This window comes from Halichoeres trimaculatus, unplaced genomic scaffold (assembly GCF_033239565.1).
Source record: "Halichoeres trimaculatus isolate MK-OKI-2021-1 unplaced genomic scaffold, fHalTri1.1 fHalTri1_scaffold_3, whole genome shotgun sequence".
Classification (NCBI taxonomy): domain Eukaryota; kingdom Metazoa; phylum Chordata; class Actinopteri; order Labriformes; family Labridae; genus Halichoeres; species Halichoeres trimaculatus.
In genome coordinates this window covers 21,960,708-21,981,574 of record NW_027437181.1, presented here as the reverse complement: position 1 = coordinate 21,981,574, position 20,867 = coordinate 21,960,708, and the positions used below count along the sequence as shown (strand labels likewise).

At 38.9% G+C, this 20,867-nt stretch overlaps 1 long non-coding RNA gene across 3 annotated transcripts in view; it reads left to right on the top strand.

Annotated features, from left to right (window-relative positions):
- Positions 1-558: 558 nt before the first annotated feature.
- Positions 559-20,867, top strand: part of LOC141788048 (uncharacterized) — a 129,662-nt gene continuing 109,353 nt past the window's right edge. For 2 of the 3 annotated variants that reach the window (XR_012598102.1, XR_012598101.1), the window contains exons 1-2: positions 559-644; positions 3,032-3,139. This is a non-coding gene — a long non-coding RNA (uncharacterized LOC141788048). The remainder of the gene's footprint in view (positions 645-3,031; positions 3,140-20,867) is intronic. The other variant, XR_012598103.1, reaches the window with a different exon arrangement.

Here is a 20,867-nt window from a genome sequence, read left to right as displayed (position 1 = left end):
GCATGAAGCATCATCAGTGCCATCAGGATACATGGCCTCAGTGCTGCAGCGCAGCTGGGTGATGAAAAATATGGATATGCTGATTGGGTGTGTATGTGTAATGTGCTTTTGCTTGCACATCTGTAGATGCCTGTGCGCATCTGTGTTGGTGGTGTAAATACGAGGGTCATGACTGATGGTAAAATGTTGCAAGTAATGAATTCAAAGCCAAAAGAGGAAACACAGGGTGCGTGAGTCTGTTTAACACCTCCCCCCAAATTTAGTAATGCTCTAATTCATGCTGATCATGCAATTTTTAGCCCAAATGCCTAAAAGATATTAACTATAAACTTTTTAAAAGATCAATAAAATAAAAGGTTTTATTGATGTATTTTTCACTAGTATCAAAACTAAAATACATCTTGGTTACAAAGCATAAATTCAGATTAAGTCTTGACACTTAATGTAACCTAGACCAAGTTTCAGCAGTTTTTTGTGTACTCGTTTCATCTCGTGCGTGCACTTGTCAGGGAGGCGGATCACACGCGGAGTGATTTCATTTACGTTGACGCAGTAGATACACGATGTGCACGCGCGAAGTTAGTTCGCGGCAGGTGACCCGCGTGCTGTGCTGCTAGTTTGCTGATTTCAGGAACTTCGGTAAGGTGTGTCTCAATATCATGTAAATTTATCTTCTGTTTAGCTAAAAGTGTTGTCAAAAAGCAACTCATGTCTGGTACACGACCATTTTTTGGCTTCTATTGCGAGGGTTTTCACAGCAGGCAAGCCTGAATGTGATGAAATTAAACAGTCCCTCCAGAAGCTTCGAGTGACTTTTGTGCTCAAACCCCCTTTGATGTCCATCATACTGAAAATAGTGTTTTTCGGTGATTTACCCTCTCACGTAGCTTGCTAAATCATTGTGTTCCACAGTATTTACATTGCCAAAATGCTTGTGCAGCCATAACTGTTACCAAACTGTAAAGGGGTCTATATCGCCCATCTATCTAGTTTATTCATCTGAATTTAAGCCCATCCCTAATCCAGACTACTACTCCTCCAAAATGCACATTGTCCCGGTGATTATACATGTTTAAAGACATCACTCACGGTTGGGCCAAGATACTTCAGCTTGTATGTTTAAATTGCTCCCAGTAGTATCCTTAATCTGGGTGGAAATCAATATGGCTTTTACTGTCACATTGGAGGGGCGGGGACCATGTATTGATGTTCAGATGTCATTTCAGGGGGATTTGATGTCCTGTCCGCTCTTCAGTGAGGAGATGGCACGATAGATCAACCGATGGTGTCTTCTTGCTTTCTCCAGGGTTTTACGAGAGCCTGGCCTTGTTTAGAGTGAAATAGCAGCTGTAAAGTTGAATGTGAACGTGCTGGGCGTACAAAGAAAAATGAGGAAAAAGAGGATAAGATAAGATGTTATTGATTATTGTCTTTGTCAGGAAAGCTGTTTGAATTAAGACTTGGTATCTTAATAGGGTTATCATCGAAAGCACTAAACCTTAGAGGAGGGCTCTTAAAAGACATTATCACATATAGAAGACGGTACTCAGGCCGTGTATTTTATATAAACATTTTAAAAAGTGTGTGTTTCAAAACCCTGTTTCTGCTCCAAGGAGTCAGTGTATTTTTGTGTTCTGTGCAGTTGTACAAATGATGTTTCGAAGCTGACTCATGACAGCAGTCCTAAAAGCCATGGCACTAAGAGTACTATAATGCTTTAGCATTGATGCTGGTCTGGATGGATATACATTTATGAGCTTATGATTTCAAATGAATGAATAAATAAATAAAAAAGAGGAAGTGAGAGTCTGAGAGACATAATTTTAGGACTGAAGCATAAGTGTATCAAACCTTGATGTAAAAGACACACTTTCATACTTTTTTGGTAGGGATGCACGATATTGGATTTTTGCCGATATCCGATATGCCGATATATCGAAAACCCCTTTTGGCCGATACCGATAATCACAAGTTTGTTTGTTTTTTTCACTGTAAAGAAAGCTAAGTCTATCCTGTACTGAAATCTATATGTTACTTTTATTGTGACGATCTTATTTGTTTAAGAAACACACATAAAACAAGACAAAAAAAACATTTGATTTTACCATAAATAAGAAATGTATTATTTTTTTGAACTCAAGACATTCAGTATTGAAATACAGAAAAAGAATTTCTTTAGATCACATGAAGTTTAAATGTACAATGCATTTTTAAACATAACCAAGTTGCATTTGATCATTTTAGAGCCACTGTAACAACCTGGTGACAGACACAGAGCTCTGCAGTGCAAATAAATGAAGTGCTACATTTTATTTAAGGAGCTTATTTTTCAGATGGAAAATAATAATAATCCTAACTGAATAGCACCTTATCGGCTGTGCCTATCGGCAGAAATTTTCATATCTGCCGATACCGATAAACGTGTTTTCATGCTTTTATCAGCCGATACCGATATTGTGCGGATAATATCGTGCATCCCTATTTTTTGTTACTTCTTGAAAAAGTTAGCCCAGTGGTATACACAGGTGCAACTAACTACTAACTATTACCCAGAAGATTGCGACCAAAGAAGCAAACGACGGCTTTGCTGCCAAAGCATGCTGGATACGTAATCAGGGAAACAAGTGTTGTTACGCCACTGAATAACAGTGCTTCCTCACTGACTTGCAATCATGCAATTAGAGAAAACAGTGGTATATTGTTGTGGTTTGATTGAAAAGACTCTCTAGTTTGACACAACATATGACCAGCTGAGGTTACGTGAGATTTGGAAAAGTGGTCACAAGTAGTGGGTCTGTCCCATTGCAAATGCTATGTATGAGTAAAAGCTATTGTAATCACATGGTTTGTCGTTCTTTACAACTGTCAACACGCCTTCTCATTCTAACTGTGCTCATTCTATCCACATTGCTTTGGACAGCAAGTTGAAGTTATGAGAAAATAGTAATACAGATTGTTGTGAAAAATGTTAATCTTTATAATTTGAAGTTTATAATCATGAATTAAGTTGTTTCTGTGTTTTGTCTTAAAGACCTAATAGAAGAAGATGAGGAGGGGGACACAGTGAATTGGTTCAATGAAGAGGCAACAGATACTCGCTGCAGTTTGGATGATCTCTTACCTGCAAGGCGTTGACCTGGTAAGCACAAGGTCCATTTGTCCATTCTATAATTTGTGCTGGGCTCTCATTTAAAACAGTCATCACTGCAGTGTGGGGTATGGGAGCACACAAATCACCAATGTGAAAGCGTCTTCAAAATAGTGCAATTGTGGAACTGAGCTGACCTTTTAGACTACTTCTTGGTTGTTGGCCATTTATTGCAGTCCATAAAGCAGTAGGTGAAAGTGAGGCCATCTTTGCTTTCGCCACAGCAAGAGAGGAAATAGGTTTCACTTGATTTTGACTACTTTAGTGCAACTGCATTAACATGGTACTAAAACACTTGGCAGTTTATTTCCTGTAAGTAGTGAACATTATACAGAGCATGAGTTGTTTTTCTAGTTTGTTTTGTGAGCTGTCTTAACAGGTTTTGACTTTTTATTTTTGAACCCTTCTTGTTTTTTTTTTTTTTTACAATATTCTTTTAATTTTTACAGGAACTAATGTATCAAAAAATCTGTCTGGCGTAATGTTTTGTACTTGCCTTTATGCATCCACTTTCTAACCACATACGAGCTAGAAGCAGAGCTTGTTAACATGTTTGAAGGAATGAGTTTGACATTTTTATGTTTACCTTCTCGAGCTAAGATAAAGACTTCTCTTTCTGTTTAAAAGTTCATCTGTTTTAGTGCTCCTGGGACACCAACTCTTCCACCATCTCCCTACCTTCTTAAAAGTAGATCCGCTTCCCACGTAGCTGTCAGCCAATCGTTCCTCTCTGTCCCATCTCACTGACTCTCTCAGTGGAGTTTTGCCTCCTCCCCAACAGACTGTGAGCCCTAGAGTCACATTTCAGGCCTGGCTGCTACTTAAAGGCCCATAATCTGCTTGGCGAATGGCTACAGTGTGGCTGCCTGAGAGGAAGCAAATTATTCGCTTTAAGGACTCCTGCTGCTGTGGGACCTGGGGCTAGTGGCTGGTGCCGTTAACGTTAGCGCACACGCAGTGTGCAAGCCATCATTATTTATTTAACCCGTTAAGTGTTTAAAGTGGAAGGGGTCCCTCAGGACACAGCTTGGTTGATGAAATTATTCCACACATTTATATATAGTTGAATCCTTCGAGGAGACGTGAGAGGAAACATAGAAGGATGAAGCCTGCATTTTGAGATCCAAAGTCTGATCACATGATCACTGAGGGCGTGCTTAGCCAACATGTTAGTATTACCAAGCTCATAATGTGGCATGATTTTATGTAGGGTGTCCCTAAAGTCTCTTTACAGTTTATACATTATATTACAAATACAAATAATGAGCTATCTCAATCAGATGTGTTTAATGTTCTCAGTAGTCATCAAAGTTTTTGACCACATTGCATCTGTGTATTTCAGGTATCCTGTTGATAAAAGGGGTACTGTTAAATGAACACTTAAGAAAAGACGCAATGTGTGTCATGTTTATTAAAACAAAATCAGACACGCAGAATGAACCATCCACAGAACTAAGTATGGAACAGATCCAACGTCATGTCAGTTTGTGCATTGGAACAAAATATGGAGACAGGGACAATGTTGGATAAAGAGAGGAGTGGACGACCACAAACATCTGAGGAAAACCTTGACTGTGTAAGACAAGCCTTTCAGTGTTTTCCAACAAAATTAGCTTTCCTATTTAACTAGTTTAAAAAAAACAAACTTTAACATCTTATTCTCATTTTGTAACAATTTCCACATATTTGTGTGTTCATTTGCTTTGTGTAATACATTTTTTAAACTGTAACTATATGGACACCCTGAATTTAATGTAAGCATTTCCTGAGTTGTGTGTGAGAGATGGTAGGACTGTTGGTGTGATCTTGGGCCTGAAGGTGTGTGTGTGTGTGTCAGACAGGAGTAGTATGCATAAGTGTTTGTGTCTGACACAGTATTTTCATGTAATGCCACAACAACTATGCAGAGTTGCTCAGGAAGCCCGAGCTGAAGATAAACATCTGTATCCACGAACCAGCAGTTACAATGTCATCTGTAAACCCTGATTTCCCATGAAGCATTTATTTTATAGATGAGCACTGTTGCGTATTTGCAGAGATGTGTCTGTGTCCAGGTGCATCTGTTTGATCACAGTAATAGACAGCGGGATAGCATATTTGTTTTCTGTGTGTGTGTGTGGAATAAGGAGTTATAGCATTAATAAGTAATCACTGGATCTTGGCTCTCCCATAACATGTTGGGCCAGCAACACTTGCCCCCAGTAATGACACCATTACAGGACTGAAGTAGCCAGTTGAGAGTATACCTCTGGGAATCTCTTCCCTTTCTCTCTCCCCTTACTTCACCCCCTTGTCAGGAAGGCTGGAACATGTAGGTTGCACCTGAAGTGCGTGTAGTGTAACTACACAAATGCAACTTTTTTTAGTCATTGGCTCACAATAACAACCCCAAAATATATACAAAAATAGGCACAGGTCATCATGGGGCTGATTAATTAATTGAATTGAAACCCACATTGCAATGTAATGGAGTGCAATTTTCAAATTGCAAAAAAATAAATAAAATTAAATTAAAAAAAAAAAAAAAAGGTTTATACCTGGAGGAAATATAGTTACTTGTACTCGTTTTTCCTTAAAACCAGCAAAAGTCAAAATGCTGTTTTTCTTTTCGGCAAAAATATTACACGTCTACGAGGCTTGAAGTTAAATCTATCAGTAAATATTCTACTGTGATTCTCATAGTTAAATAAAGGTATGTCATTCGTATCAATTCATGCAGCAATTTATCTAATTTCATCATTACATGTAGGCCTGGCTTACAGGAAATAGTTTATATGGTGATAGTATCCTTCGTTGCGTTGTTGCAATATTGGCCCAAAAAGTCGCAATTACATTATTTTCCAAAATCGTTCAGCCCCAGGTCATAGTACATTGTGTTTGTCATCAGGTATGATGCAGTAATGCTTGTACCTTTATATTTTATAAACAATAAACAACTTGTCATTATAAAATCAATAACAAAATCTTTAGCACATTAAAAAGTACCAGTACTTTTATACTGTCACCATCTAGGAGAATATCTAATGACAATATAATATTTTATAATAAAGACAACACATTGAGGAAAAAAGGCATTAAGCTTCCATTCATTAAACAATATACAAAACATAGTTATAACAATTACAGAGATAAAGAGAAAGAGAGGGGAAGATAGGAAGAGAGGGACTGAACAGATTGAATGGCTAATGAAATGGGTACCTCCAGGCCTGAATAAATTCTCTGGTCTGGCGATCCCCCAGGATGCTGGCCTCCCAGGGAGATTAATGACCACTGGGCCATGGTATAATGAAGTAGTTTGCCTTGGCAATGTGCTTGTGAATTCATCACAGTGTCCACAAGTGGGCTGGCCCAGCACAACATCTTTATAAATCCCCCTCACCCTTCTCTCCTGCTGCTGCTGATTTATGGTTCCGCCACCCCCAAATGGTTTGGCCCTTCTCACCAGACCCCGCCCTGGCTGACCATCAGTATCCAAGCGGAATCCAGGTCACTGCACTGATGGGGAAGAAATGGGAGGCTAATCAGATAATGGGAGGTGAAAATGGCTGAGAGTGAGTCAGTATCTTGAATCTCTCAACTCCTGCTCTGCCCTTTCTGTTTCCTTGTTTTCATCTGACATGCTTTCACATATTCACATAGAGGGATGGGTCTCTCATGATAAGTCCAAATATGTGGTACAAATAATACAGTTTCATAGTGTATCAGTATATTGACTCATATACATTGACTGGTCTGCACTTATCTTTAGCTGCCCTAGTTGGTCTCTTTAATATGATTGTGTTTGTGAGGTGCTGAAGCTGAAACTCTTCCTTTGTTAAAGTGGACACAGCGAGCTGAAGACAGAGGCAAAGTACCTTTAAAACACACCAATAGAGAGGACTAGTTGTTTTGTGTTTAATGTTGAATAATATTTTTTAAAAATGTCTTTTTAACCTTTTATCAGGAAAACCCTTTGACATGGAGCTTCACCCATACGTTTTGTATCATAAAGTCCAACAGTTACGACATCCATCTCGTGATATGCATCCCAGAAAACATATGATCCAGCTTTCACTTTGAAGTTTGATACACAACTAATGAGACTTAGGTGCATAAAGGCAATGATTATAGATAAAAGCAAAATTAGGGTATCAAGATCCAGCTTCCAGCATTTATGCTTTGTGACTTGACTGACTGCCCAGTGTAAGGATGTGGTCCAAGTTGTTGTAGCTGCTGCTCCAGCTTGTTGTATGGTTCGCATGTAAAAAGCGTTGGGATCGAGGAGGATGGGAGGGGCTAAAAACATTCACGTGGGTTATTCCCTTCTTTTGGAATTTTTTTACCAGGGACACAAGGCTCAATTTCTTTGTCTCCATAAATAAACAGCAATGATATTGATATTGGTAGGGTCTTCAGTTGACTCTTAAAAAAGGTTTTCACTTTATAAATGTCGTCATGACTTTGTAAGAAACTCTGGCTCTACTGTTAAAACATTTCTCGAGTTATTCCTCAGATATATTGAGTGGACAAAAGAGTCAAGCCATATCGTATAACTGAATATTATTAGTTTTTAAGACAGCAAATAAAAAAACAACTTGCCTTCGAACAGTTGTTCCAGCCAAACCATATTCCAGGGATCTCCAACTCCTACCCTGGAGGGCCGAGACGCTGCGGGTTTTCTTTCCAACCAAAAACTCCACCAGCTGATTTCACTGATTGGTCCCTGCTCTCTACTTGAAGTGGATGTAATCAGCAAAATCAGCTGGTGGAGTTTTTGGTTGGAAAGACAACCTGCAGCGTCTCGGCCCTCCAGGGTAGGAGTTGGAGAACCCTGCCATATTCCATGCTTAAACATAATGCCCATGACTTTGAAGCTCTTGTGAGGAGCTTTCTGTTTGCGTCAATATTAGTGCCCCTTGTGGACAGAGTGGGTCTTCTTACCTTTCTGCTGATCTTTTCCTGTGCAGCCATGAGTTTTGTTATTTGACAAAAAATATGATTCTGCTATTTTTGAGTCAAATCAGTTTGCATTTTTTTCTGTGGAAAATGTAAAAAATTCATCTCTTCAGCATGCTATCAGTCATCTGTTCTGACACCTCTCCTCTTGTCACAGTTATAGGGATTGAATATTAGACAAATTAGGGATGTCCCAATACACCAGGTATCGGTATCGGCCGGTACCAGCCTTTTTTCAAGTTATCGGTACTCGTGAAGGCTGAAGATACTAGCAGCAGATACTCAAGGCAAAAAAAAAATCTTACGTCGAGCAAGTCCTCCTCGCCACTAGATGCTTCTAATTGCTGCGGTTTAACACCACCGCAAATGTGCGCCAGGTCCTTTTCAGACAATATCAATGAATCAGGTAGAGTGAACAGTTCAACTTTTTTTATTTTGCACTTTGGTTTACTTTAAAAAATACTTAAACTTTGACAGTTGTTAGTTTTATCGTGCACTTTTAATTTATATTTTTTAATATTTATAAAAAAATTCTTAACTCAGAGAGAGTTGTTTGTGTTTTATTTGGACTTAATGGCAGAGTGACTGTGCTGTCTCTGATCAAAATGATCTGTCACTGTTAATTGAAATTTGATGTATCATAAGTGCTAGTAGTATCGGTGCTTGGTATCGGTGAGTACCCAAGAAGGAGTACTCGGACTGGTATTGGTCTGCAAAAAAAGTGGTATGGAACATCCCTAAGACAAACAGAAATGACTGTTCTCATTGCCGATGGTCTTTGGAAGAGGCACTACTGTTAACATTTGGCTAGTTTGTTGAAACTCTTTAAAGGAGTTTTAAATTCCTTTATTCTGTCTTGAAGTTATCTTTCAACAACTGGAAATCCATGATTTTTAGATATTGGCACACAGATTTGGCACAGGTATAGGCACAGTCCTGTTGCATTCATACAGTATGAACAAATGTAACCAGTTTTCTGAAGAGAAGTTGCAGTACACTGTGGCAGTTGGGAAGTTTTATCTGAAATGTGTGGCGTTTACGTCTCTTAACTAGAAAATTGCAAAGACTTGTACATTATTTGTGCTAATAGTTTTAGTTTTAGTAACTGACAAAAGAAACCTCACATACATTGAAACTTCATACAATTCAACCCCAATTTCCACCTGTAATGTATCATGTTATCCCCTTCTTTTTAATCACTTTTGAATAACTGCGGTGTATCTGAGCAGTGAAAGTGTTCCTACCAAAAGGCAGTGATTTGTTCAGGGTCTGTGCCCTCTGCTGCTGAGACATTGCCATCTTGTTAATGGCTGAGGACTGATGAGCCCCACCGTTACACAACTCTGTCAGGCTCTTAAAGCCTGTCTGCTTGATAACTGGTGCTCCATATGGAATTGTGGCAAGGAAATTGAAGAGGAACAATAAAGCATATTGAAGGATATTTAGATTAAAATGCGTTTAATTGGGTTCTTGCCTATCGCGCTTCAGATGCCTTCTGCCATAGCCGTCCAATCTGTGGGTGCCTATAACTGAGGCTAAATGATGCTGCTGTCATGGTGATTGTAGAATAACCTGGTAAAGATTATTAATGAGTGCAATAAATCCAAATTGCATAATAGAAAGTTATGAAAAAGAAATGTCAGACTTAAGTCTAATGAGTATTTAGTTGTTTACCAAGAGCAATTGTCACCCTGTGCCATGTGTAGTAAGTAATTGTCAAAGGCTTTACACTCTCATTCTTTCTCAAGACGGCTTATCTTAATCTACAGTGTCTTATTTTTCTTGGAAAGGGATGGATGAGTCGAGTAATTGTACAGTTGACATCGGCTTAGACAACATCATCCCTTTAGTCCCCAGCTAATCCTACAGAGTGATAACAATAATGGGAAAAAAGAATGGAGATATTTCCTCTCACAAAAGAAGATATGGAGTTTAATTTGTAATTAGCTTCAGAGGTCAAAGACTTGATCCACCATCTGAAGGTTATCCGCCCCTATTTATTTTTTTCCCCCTTTTCTTCTTCTTCCTTTTTCTTCTCAGTAGTCAACCTCTGAATCAGATTGTGACCTTGTTGTGATGATGTCGAGTGTTAATTGTGTGCATGTGTGTGCTCCGGTGTGTGCTGGGAGGAAAATCAGTGGATAACATGGGGATATTTCCCTCATGATTGCTTGACAGTTTGTTGTAGAAGGATGTGTATTTGTAAGAGTGTGTGTATGTGTGTGTGTGGTGTGTGTTTGCCGACAATTGGAAGTGTAATTTATTTTAGGGGGGGTTATGACCCTGTACCCACATCCACCACCCATCCCATCTGCCCTGTGTCAGACAGCTCTGTGTGGCCCCTGGGGGACTCTGAAGCAGCAGTGTTGCCCTCTTTGTCAGTGTGTGTTTATGTTAGTTTATGTGTGGAAATCAGACCCTTTTGCTCGAGTGGGGATGTGTGTATTAACATGGGCCTGTGTGTGTCTGTGCGAGTATTGATCCCCCCCTCCTTACTTATAATGAAGTGGAACTACAGCTCCATTACGAGCTGCTCTGCTATTGGCTGGAGGTAATATGAAATTAGCTAGCGTGCCGTGAGCCTGTCAGTATTGATTTCACTATCCAGATTACTTGTTACAAAAGAATAGAGCTGTCTGTGGCATAATTGAACAAGTTAACTCCTTGTCTCATAAAATGTAGTCCTGTATTGATTGTTACAGGGGAGGGCTCAGTGATATGCAGAATGAAAGAAAGTTGTATGGGTGTTAGCCGTGAAGAGGTGCTGATGCTTTCCTTTCTCCTCCGCCTGTGTTACTCTGACATGTGAATCACAGCGTTTCTTGCTGAGTTGCAGGACGGCCGACAGCAAATGAGTTATGTTCCTTCAGTTTCATGTTACAACACACATTTTTTATTTCCTCTGTCATTTTTCATTTCATTTATCTCCAGATTTGTCTCAGTCCCATTCTCAATTTATAACCATATGTAAGAGGTGTTGGAGCTTGACATTGTCAGAGAAAATTTACATTGGTTTATTGTGAGTGACCTGTTTGTAAGTAGAGCAGCCATTGCTTGAGTGAAAAAGAAATGATGATGATGGCTGGAGAAGTCTCTCCATCTCACTCCTTTGCTTGGCTGATGAACTGGAGCATGCTCCCCCTGTCTAATCACACTTGGCAGATTTGTGCCATGGAAAGTGAGGTGTTTAACAAGAGGCTCAGTTCATTAATTCAGGGTCTTTTTCAGAAAAAAAGGGAAATTGCGCTCAATTATTTACCTGAGCTTAAGGTAACAAGTGCCTCTTGTCGGTAAAAGAGGGAAGGGGAAGGAGGAGGATATAATGTGGTTGCTTGGCTGGACACACTTTCCTCACCAGCTGCAGTGAAACAGCCTTTCACCTGTTAATGCTTACCAACTAAATATGTATCAGGGTTTTTTCAAAATACTTGTGTGAGAGCAGATTTCACACTTATCCTGGGTAATTAAAAAAAAGGCGAGTCAGCCAGGGAAATGGGTGATTTACTTGACAAATTTCCCATGATTGTTTTTTGAGAAGCTTGGGAAACTGGTTGCTTCTCTGACTAAGAGCAAAGCAGGAGGTGATGAATTATTTGATGTACAAATGATGCTGTTGTCCCTAAAACAGACATGAAGGTAAAACGCTTCCTCCCGCTGACAGGGTGAGGGATTAATGAAATGCTCTTCCACGCACCGATTTCCTGCACTCCACTGCTGAGTGATAAGTGGCTAACCAACGAAGCCTGTAATTACAATCTTACAGAAACCGGCCTGATCTGTATATAAATCTCACCATCCAATTACAAGATGTAATAATTCTGCACTCAGGCTGGTAATGAGGTCTAATACTGGTGCATGTGATAATCCCCTCTGGATGCGGGCTTGATCAGATGTTGGCTTTGTAATTAGACTGGCAGAAAATCATTATTTCGTGTTCGGGAAAAAATGAGGTTGGTGGGAAGTTAATTTTCTCCCCATTCTCTGAAGCGTAGACAAGAATTTAATGATTTAATCATGATTGTTAGCTATTTTGCAATCAATTTGTAATGATTGTGTCGCAACAGAGGCTTTCAGGGAGAAGGGCCTGTAAAGATTGAAGGTGTCATTGATATGGCATGGCTCTGTCAATAGATCTATACAGTGTTATACTGATACAGTGGAGGATTGGAGACTGCTTTGTATATTTGTGAGGGAATGTATGCATTACTATGTACATATGTGGGAATTAACAATTAAACTGGAGAGCTGAGATGGGAGCTCAAAGCAGAGGAGTAGAAAAAATGAACATCAAAGTGCCCCAGTATACTTAGAAAAATAAAACTATTAGATAATAGCACCTGATTTTAAAATAGTGAGCAAATAGATTTTTACTTGATTAACATAAATATTATTGGTGAGTAAAAAATGATTGTTTTTTCAGAAATATGTTCAGCATTGTGCAGTGTATTGGAGCTGGGGATGGCCCTCGAAAGTTAAAGTTAGTTAAAGTTTTAACTCCCTGCTACTCCCCCTTCCTCCCCTCAGCTCTACATTGTGTACAGTTCTGTCACCAAATTTCTGCACCCTGCACCCACAGCAGATACTATTTACCCACATTTTATCAAACACAGGATGCAGGCAGAAGATTGTAGTCATGGTAGTTTCATGTGATGCATCTGAAAATCAAGCAATACACTGGAAAATAAGATTAAGTCTTGTACACTGAACACACTTTAAACATGTCCAACAACATATTTTGACATGATGACTCTTTCCTTGTTTGCAGCAAAGTGACAGGAAAATAATCCAGTAGACTGTGAGCCAGTTTAATGTAAAGGGCTTTCTGTATTTTTGAAATGTGTAGTTGTTTAAAGTATCCTTTTTTTGTCAAGAAGGTTACGCATATAGCCTACGTGTCATGAATAAAGACATTAAAGGTGCCTTACCATTATATATTTTACATATTGAGAGATTCATTGAAATTATTTTACTTAATAAACATTTTTTACAGATTCAATGTCTGGAGGAGAGCAGGGAGAGGAAAAACCAAAAATTAAAATTAGTCAAAAGAAGTATTTAACCTGTTAAATTCGCTGCCTAGTATTACAGAAAAAAGAAAAAAAGCAAGACATTAGTTTAGATCTTTGAATGACATCTACCTTTTTAAATAAGAAATCCTACTAACTGCCAATTTTATCGAAAAACTCTATTAACTGCACTACATTTATAAATCCCTTTAAATTGTTCTGTCAATATTCCACAGTTTGAATCCAACCTTAAAAATACACATCTACTTCAAAGTCATCCATGCATACTGATGTATAAAATGTATTACTATTAGCGACATGCTAAGGGTATGGTAATGCATATTAATGTGTTTATTTCAGGGATACTGTTTTCTCCCATAGCATCATTTAATTTCAATAATATCTTCATAGACTACTATGAAAAAATATTCTTTATTGAAGAGCATTTTCTATATATTCATATAATATGTTGATGTTTCAAATTGTTGAGTAATTTTTTAGAGGCTCTAGGGTTGGACCAGTCATAGCACGGTTGGCTTAACATGTGGGAAAACTCTGAATTGAACAGGTTAATAAGTGATCAAGATTTTTCAGCTTTGCTGAAGCACTAAAAGTACTCAAACCAATTTAATGCTATTTCTACTTCATGAGTATGCAAAATCTGAACACAAAACTTTACATTTTGAAACATTTTTTAAACCAGTTGGTCTTTTGTTGTTCCCATCTGGTAACTTAGGAGCCTAAAATCAGGGAGTGGGATTTGGGGATTTTGGGGCTCATTTTTGGAAGTCTCTTCTTAAAGGAAGTGAAAATATTGTAATGTCATCTGTTAACTAAGAGAAACCAACCGTTCACGCAATTTTAGCTATTGATGAAGACTCATGGGGATGTTATGTCTATAATTGGTGGAATTCTGTATTACATTATGTCTATAATGTAACACAGAAATGTGAGAGTGAAAAACAACATAAATATTGTCAGTAGTTGTTATTAAAATTACAGTCCTCCCACTTGTGCTTTCACTCCAGTTCCCCAGTCCTGCAATAACTTCCTTTATGAAAAAGCAGCAGATATTACTGATGATATTGACTATGATAACCACAACACAAAGTTCTGATATGCATCACAAACCCTTTTCTAAATGGTCAATAACATTACTATAAGAATCTTCTAATTCCAGAAGACTCTACATCAGCCCCCAAAATCTAGCATCCATGAGAATCTCAAGCTATGGTATTTTTTTTTTCTTTATCATACAGAGTTTGGAAACATGCTGCTGAGGTTCACATTGTATTAACCGCGTCTTCTAGCATAGCCTCATGCAGTGTTTGATCGGAATACCCTCTGTTTGATCATCTGTAACTACGAAGTTTACTGGAGCATCCACCATGCAGTTGATTAAGGCAGTCCTCTGGGTTTGCAATTGGCTCATCTCTCTCCTAATCTCCTGGTGATTGCTGCTGAATACTTTATTGATAGGGAATTGACTCCACTCCTCAGAGCTGATTTCTATAATTGATACTTTTTGAAGTTACTCCCAGAGGACAGAGCGTTCAAAGGCTTGCTACTGTTTTGATCAATTATATTAAAGTGCAAACTTTAAAATCTGGATGGAGTCAATACTGGCCTCTTGCCTACTTTGCTTCAGCGGTGTTGTGCAGGACCCAATAAAGCACAATTGTTACACACAATGAGGAGCAATGATACAAAACAAAAAAACACTTCATCAACATGGGACTGAATAGTGTTTTTACTGATACCATCCTTGATTTATGAAGAATTTACTTTTGTCCGAACTGATAGAGGTGCTTCACAAGTAGGTGTAAATACAGTATTAAAACGATACTAAAAAAAGATCAAAGTGTCCAGCAACTTTCTCTTGAAATATGTATCAGTGTTGCTTTCCTTTTCCCAAGTGTGGATACTTTTTAGGCAGCTTTTGTGGTTAGCCTTCATCCTGCGTGCCCAGCCTCACGCCTCCAATTTCCACCTCTGCTCGGCTGAAGGCTCCTCAGAGACGCTTGGCTGGAGCTCTGGGCCACTGGGCCTTTGGACCTCTGAGTCCCCCACTCCTGTGCATTGGTTGGAGGAAGAAGGAGCTGCTTTACCCAGCCCTGCCCACTCTTGGCCCCAGTCTGCCTCACCATAACACTCCCACCTACCTGATACCTCAGAAGAGCTTTCAAGTGCTCTTTGAAAGAGGAAAAAAGTAGAAAGGGAAGAAATCAGAGACTGTGCTCTTCCAGGCGTTCAATGGCGTGGCACTAGCCTCTCTCAGCTCCCACGGCACCACTCTTTACTAAATATGCTGGATATTTTTTTCTGTTTTCTCCCTCTCCCAACCTTTCCCTTGATTACCTCCTTGTCCCAGGATCCTGTTTTTCTCTGTGTTCAAGCTGTGATTCCAGTACACCAAAGCACCAGTTTGCAACCCAGACACAGAATGAGACGTTACACAAATACCTTTGAGTATTAACAGTGCTGTAATTTGTTTTGTGTTTAGCTTATGAGAACAAAACCAAGTGAAGAGCAAATTACCTTCATCTTCATATTACTTATATTATAATTATAGTTCAAGAGGAATCAAAGCAACTGAAAAACCCACTAAGCTGCTCCCCAAAGAGCAAAGGTTTCTCATGTCTAGTGTCCACTGGCCACAGTAACAAGAGACCCCGTGCTGAAGTGAAATAAATATTGCTGCCAGGCTATAAACATAATTGTTCTTATCTCATCTTGTCTCTCCCTAGCAATGAAATGTCAACCCTTTATGTTTTATGGTTGCAAAGCATTGACCCCTTCACTCCAAAAACACATTGTAGACATTAGATGGGAAATGTATTGTTAACTAATTGCTCAGTGTTGGACAGTTGCCACCAGAGATGATTTTCTAAGCTGGAATTATTGGTATTATTACCGGGTATGTATAATGAACACACACATACCACAAGAGCATCCATAATGTACACTGTCAAGACTATCTCCCATCCCTCTAACGTTTTCACCGTTAGGGAGCAGAGACAGTGCTTGGGAAAGCTGTGATTTGAAGACATAAGCCCCAGGCTCCTCATTCCAGTCTTCCTCTGAACTCTCCTCATACTCCCTGATACTGAGACACATTATAAAGTCCCTCCCTGTAGCTCTCCTCTTATCTTTGCCTGCTATAAAACTATCTCCAAGAAATAGGACAGGGTTAAGGTTTGAAGTAATCTGTTTCTTTTTATTCTTCCATGAAACATATGCCTACTTTGTAACAAGGGGAAAACTAATTATAGACTTGTACTGGAAAGATAATACAAGTGTAGTGATTGCTTTGTATCCAGCACTGAGGTTGTGTGTCGACAGTGTATGTGTACAGTAATGACGTCTTTATCTAACCTCAATACTCCTATACAAACCTACAAAGCCCTGTAATTATGTTAGATGCCCACAGAATGGCAGACACACACTGGGGCTCTGGCCATTGTGAGGGAAAGAAGTACGAAAGGTCTATTAAAACTCCTTTGCTCTATGATTGTGTTCCAGCACATAGGTTACTACGTGGGCAAGGCATGCTTGACTGGCAGCAGGCATGCACACAGTACAAACAAAGTCAACACAAATAAATACACGGACTGGTTTGTTTTCCAGGACTCTTAGGTCAGACCCTTGGTGCAACAGTTTCCACTCAACAGTCTTTGCAGACTGTTTACACATAGGTGGACGGCTTAGAGGCCTGTCATTATGAGTAAAGATTGAGTTTACATGTTGAACAATGAAAATCCGCCAAGGGTTGTTGTAGCATGTAATCGCAATTTTGGGGTCAGAGTTTACCGCACTTTTCTTAAAATTAGTACAGTTCTCTAAATAGGCTCCCCAACAGTCTGTTAAGGCTCTCAGTTTTCTGTTTCAGCATGGTAAACAAACTTGTTTTACAGATGCTTCTGCAGCCCTGGTATTATCATTTAAAAGTTAACAGTGGTATGATAGGCAGGTGGAGAAAAACCCTCCAAAACAATCAACAGTCTATTTCAAGTATACAGAATGCTTTAATACATGTTGCACAAAGAATCAACTCTGTAAACCCATAAAAAATTATCTTGAACATTTTAATTTTTTTGGAACTGAGATGTTTAGTACTTTTATCAAAATCTCCAAAAAATATTACTTTATCGTTTGTTCATGATATATTTTTTTTTGGATCACGTTTGCCACATTGGGCAGTTTTGGCAACTTTTTTAGTACAGTTTTTGACACATTTGCAAAATTTCAATGCAGAAAATACCTTAAAGTAAAATATAAAAAAAAATGAGTAACAGTTTAGATTCTACTCTTAAGTGCAATTTCTTTTTCCTGAAAAAAGTGTGTGGATGGTTTCATAATAGCAGCTGTTTTGAAAACGTCCAAAATACAACTTCAGTTGCTTGTAAAGGTATGATGATCCTCAAGAGGGCAGAATACATGTTTTTTTTTGTTTTGTTTTGCTTTTTTGACATTTTAACAGGTTTTTAAGGTAACTAGCTTGTGGATGAGATGAAGGTCTTTGAAACTTATGTATTAAATGTGATACGTTTGGAGTTATAATAGCAACATGAAAAACTATACCAGGGCACTGGCAGACACCTCCAAAGGCACATGTCACCACTTCAAGTGAGTTATAAGGTTAGTAATTATGTCAAAACAGAATGGCACATTTTGCAACTCGCATCTGACTTGACAAATCCACCATGTCTCTTATAAAACCTATAGTCTTCTCAAACTTGATTTGGAGTTGTAGGTGGTGGGTAGTCTTGCTCCTCCCTCTTTGTTAATTGCAACACCTGCGCTATCCTCCAATACAAGCGGATATGTCTGTGGTGCACAAACAGTAACGAGGGTCTAATGTAGGGGGAATATGAAAAAGAATTAAAAAAGAGTATAACCACCACCAACATGTAACATGCATCCTAAATAGTCTACAGTGGATTTTACTGATGCATTTAGTAGGGGTGGGAGAAAAAAATAAAAAATCAATATATTGTGATTTTTTGTTCTTTGTCAAAAAAACCTTTTTTTTCAAATTCAAATTCTTAATCTCAGTCTTTGTTTATAAACTGGATTACACAAAAGGTTACCACTTTTCTCCAGCAAAGTGTGAAATGTTTCTCTCTGACTCATGCAATGTGCATTTTATGGGAAAATATAGCTCCTGATATAGTCTGTAGACATTATCATCGTCATTTAACTTTTTCACATGGTCTGGTGTTAAAAAAGCAAACTAAAAATCGCAAAAATTAACAATATTGAAGAATCGCAATTCAAATCGAATCGGCACCCCAAAAATCACAACAAAATCGAATGGCAAGAATAGCATATTGCCCCAGCTGGAGCATTTTGTAATGAATGCATCTTGATTTTATTCCAAACTTGCATCAATGCTCGGCTGCTCTTCTGCTGTCTACTCGTCACTATCACTGTTGTGTTTTGAATTAGTCCTTCTGTTTGATCTCATGGAGCGCGATCAGTCACTGCAGGCTAAAATAGTAGAGTAAATATCACAAGAGTCCTCAGACTTGGTTTTCAGGTATATTTCACTGCATAGCTAATGTTCTCTTCAGCTAGCATTGTTTTGTTGTTTTGCTCTAAGTCACAGAGCACATTTTTTCGTTCTTTGAAGCCTCAGGTCAAGAAGAAGTATGGAGATCTCTCTGTATTCCTAACTTCAACCTATTTCTCTTTTCTCAGCCCCCCACACACACATAGATGGTCTAGCCATGCAGCATCATTCAGCCGTGAAACCATTTGGCAGTGTAGAAGAGTGGACCAGCTTCAGGTCAGTCTGGGGCACTGAGAGACAGACAGACACCCTTATGTATGTACTAAGAATCATGCATCCATTAGCTGGCTCTCTGTTTACCACAGGGGAAACGCCAGGGATTTGGTGGCATATGCTGTAGCCCCTGGCATCCTCGTGACAGAGCACTTACCGTAGAGACTGCAGGCCAAGGCCTGGTTACGGGCCACCCAGAGGCTGTGTCCTTGGGCGATGCTACTGGGCTGGGATGGACAGTGGTTCTCTGATTGGCTCTCCAGCTTATCTGCTAGTCCTAAAAGCATTTCTAATTTTTGTCATGTGCCTCAGACTGTATCAGGGGAAATCTTCATAAACACCAAGGACCTATTTCTTCCCATCATCACGCCACAAAACCCTGACTCATTACATGTTGCATCTTAAGGAAACCCTTAAGTAGTGCAAGAACTGGTTTTGAGCAATAGCTTGTGAAAACCTCACAGGTAGCCTTTGAAGGGTGTTTTGAAGGAATTGGGTAGACGGATGTCAAGGTGGAAAGATTAAAAAACACAAACAAACTTAACCATTATTGACTTAAAGTTTTGTCTTCGTGTCATCTTGAGAATCCCCTTTTGGCCTGTTGCTTGAACATTTAGTGGGAAATGTATTATAAATTGGTTGAAAGTCAGTATCCCAATGTGCATATCCATTTTTAATGGCCCAGTTAAGCAATGTCATGGTTTTGTATTATTAATAGGGCTGGGGAAACATTTGCAAGCTGTAGTATTTTTTTAAAAGCAAAATCATAATCATCATCATAATCATAAAAATGTATTTTATCAAAAGAAAAACAAAACATATATTTTACCTGGAGGAGAGGCATTTTAGAAGTGCTAAGTTTACGATACTACATGACTGGAACATTACATATTCAGTGTATTACCTTCATCAGCTCTATGTTTTAATTATTCCCAGTATTTTGCCTTAAGCATTGTTGTCAGCAGCTATGTTACAGATGTACAGTGCCACTCTACTTCCTTTCCTTTCCTACTTCCCAGATATGTCCATTTAAAAGAAAAGGAACTCCGTCTGCTGTTGTCTCCCTCTGACTTAAAGTTAGATCTTCCTTTGCTGTTCTAAGTGACTTTGGGTGAGCAATAGTCCACAAAAGATGGATAATAAGTGTATCTGCTTTTAGTCGGGCACTTTCAAGACAACTCAGTGTGAAGCTGTCTTCATTAGGACCCTGTTAGAGCGTGTTTCACCTGACTGACTGACAGACTGGCCGTGATGAGGCTCCATTAGACTCCAGCGCAGGTCTCTGTGGACTGCCCATTTACTGAAGGGCCTCTTCCCTCTCTTCCCTTACCTTTGTGTCTGTCTGGCTCTCTCTTGCTCTCTCTTGTTCTGTCAGACCAGGCTAACCCCAGGAGCCCCCTTAACCCACAGTGGTTGAGAGCCCAGTCAATCAGACGCAATGATGTTAAACTCCTCTCCAATGAATACCCTTCACCAGTCATCAGAGGCTGTCTGTGTCTGGCGGCTGATAAGAGTTTCATCTCAAATAGGTTCTTAATTTACAGTCTGTCTCAAGCTTAGGAGCCTGTATTCTCAAACTCTTTCTCAACACTTCATTTTGGAGCAGAGGCAGCAGTTATGAGTTCATCCCTGGATTATCAACTTTAACACAATAATCACTTAAGCACTGGTCGCAAATTACACACCCTGAAAGATGTGCTAATAAACACATGAATGTTGCTTGGTGTATTGCAAATGAATTACGTAACGATACATCATGATATGTGATAAGCCAAAGAATGAAATAAGGTCAGAAAGCAAGATTAGTGTAATCATTCACTGCACTGATAAAACTTTAAACATTTTTAGGTTTGTATATTAGATTTACGGAGCAAACATATGCATTTTTTATTTGTAACCTATTAAAATTTAATGTTCAAATTATAAGAAATAAAGTGTTGTTTTAATGGCAACCTGTATGACTTTAACAGCAGTATTCAATATGATGTCAACA